The following is a 2,337-nucleotide window of genomic DNA, read 5'->3' on the forward strand; positions in this document are numbered from 1 at the left end:
CTATTCATTACATATTTAAAGTTGAAAGCGAAACGGAGTTCCTATGAGATTAGCTCTTCATGGAAGCGATCCTAAAATCAGATCGCGTTTTTAATTCAAGTTGCGAGGCTGTAATCGACAATACCTACTAGATACATATCCGAACAAATGTAAATGAACCTTTATGAAGCTTCGTAGAACAAAAAAAAGTATTTGACCACTCCATGGTCGTTTTAGTAATTTGAAGTGGATTTTCGTATTGTTTTGAATTTTTCTACGAAGTGATGAATGGATGAAATAGATTTAAAAAAAAGCTAAACGAACACAGTGAATAATAGGTTCATAAAAAATAACTGTACTCACCCTACTGGCTCGTGACGGCCTGACAGCAACTAACAATTTGTGAAATTCAAAGAACGACTTTCTCCGAATTTAGAGAATGAAAAATTAACAATAACATTCGTCGAACGCGTCAATTCCAATAGAAATCTCTTCGGGGATTTTTCTTCCTTTTTGATGGTTAGTAGAGAAAAAATCTAAAACAACAAATTAAGAGAAACAGTTTAACATGGTCATTTACTGTCCTCTAATCCAAAAACAAAAGGGAAGGTGAAGAAGAGCCACCAACATTACGCGACTGCTCTGCTAGATCCGGTTTTGTTTAGTTGTCGCGCAGTTTCCTTACATTTTTTTTTCTTTCGCCTTCTCCGACTGGTTCCTGGCTTCATGTATCTTGGCGGCAGGCGGGCTTTCTGCAATCTCTTACACGGGCAAGATGTGAGCTACGGGAAGATAGAAAGACTCAAACATCCGGATTTTTTTTGTTTCCTCCGTTAGTTTGTTGTTTGTCGTCTGATGCGCTTTTGATGGGGAGAAACAACTGATGTGGGGGGGACAATAGGTTTTTTTTGGGTTGTCTATTATAAGTAATCAAATCAAGCGGGGGAGAATTGGGGAAACTGGATCAATTAGCTTTGGCTAATCATGGAAAATGAGAAACCAGACAGTCACACAAAGAAAGTGGTTTTCGGGGTGCAGACATTCAAAAAAAATATTCCGCTTGCTGGTCGGTCGGATCACAAAGTGCAATGCCAGCCTAGCGCGAACAAAAAGTGAAATGCAAGCAATTTTTTTCGCTCTATTCGGTTTCTGCTGTTATGATGATTCAAGAAAGTAAAACTAGAGCAGACCGTGAGAATTTTTGTTGGGCTCTTCTTTATTTAGTGGTCTCCACACCAGTATGGAAATCATCGTTTTCACAGGCACGGCACGGCATAACCAAAGGCAGCATAGCTAATGAGCATAGGGGGAAATTTCGGCTATCCTGGATTTCCCCGTGTTGCGTGTGCTTCAAGCAACAAAAAAAAACTCTTCTTCACTGCAAGCCTTCCGTTTGTTCGTCTGGAAAACAACATAAGCACAAACTACTTGTGGTTGACTTCCGGTTGGTGTTAAATGACCAATTCCCTTAAACCAAAAGGTCACGTAAAAAATGCGCTCCCAAATCCAACGAGGAAATGCTTTCTGTTTTTCCAGCACACACAATCTCACGCCACTTTTTTCCCCATCACTTTTTTGTTGCTCAACACAATTCCACAAAACTAACAGCACGGTCGCACCAGCTTTCCCGGTGGTTACTCATGGTATCCGAACGCACCGGATGCACACTCACCCTTATCCCTACCCAAGAATGGGCAAAACGACCGGAAACCCACCGAACTTTCGACGAAATCCGGAACGGACAGCGCCTCACGAACTAACCGAACTGAAGGAAAGCAAAGCAAAGATGGCCGAACTGGTGCTGTTGGCTGCAAACTGCTTGGTTGCTGTTCGACGATAGCTTCGTTCAACCATAGGTAGAAATTGGTTTCTATTGGTTTCTTTAAACTTGTAGTAGTTCAATGAGCCAATGTTTAGGTCGAAAACGTCGAAACTAGCCAGGTTGTTGTTCAATACAGCAAGTTCAAATCGATTAAAACTATTCGAATCCAGGTCGGCAGGCGGATTCGTTTCGACTTGGTAGAAATCGATCAAAATCGATTATTGAAAACAGGTCAATCCATCTCCGCTTGTTTCGACCTATTTCGACAAGACTCCATTGAACAGACTTATCATATGAATGAAGGATGGCACTATTTTCCCGTTTCGTTTTGCGGCATGCGATGAGATGGAGGAAGGAAAAAGAGGCACATACAAAAACAGCTTTCGCTTTGTTGCTGCTTCCTCTTCGCGCCTGGTCTGCGTTTGCAAATTCCTCTTTGTGCTGACATTTTTGCCGCTTGCACACTGAACGAAATTGTACGGTGAAAAATGTGAGATTTTTGTTTGCTTCATTCCTAATATAGACACTATAATTTC

General features: G+C 41.3%; 1 long non-coding RNA gene across 2 annotated transcripts; it reads right to left on the reverse strand.

The window, feature by feature from the left end:
• Positions 1-348: 348 nt before the first annotated feature.
• LOC129755767 (uncharacterized) lies at positions 349-1,797 on the reverse strand. 2 transcript variants are annotated; one of them, XR_008739325.1, is made up of 3 exons: positions 1,652-1,797; positions 665-761; positions 349-515 (listed from the first exon to the last, which is right to left on the reverse strand). It is a non-coding gene; the product is annotated as an uncharacterized LOC129755767 (long non-coding RNA). The 2 variants fall into 2 exon arrangements; XR_008739326.1 differs by having other exon boundaries at positions 608-761.
• Positions 1,798-2,337: the final 540 nt, after the last annotated feature.

This window comes from Uranotaenia lowii, chromosome 3, assembly GCF_029784155.1.
Source record: "Uranotaenia lowii strain MFRU-FL chromosome 3, ASM2978415v1, whole genome shotgun sequence".
Classification (NCBI taxonomy): Eukaryota; Metazoa; Arthropoda; class Insecta; order Diptera; family Culicidae; genus Uranotaenia; species Uranotaenia lowii.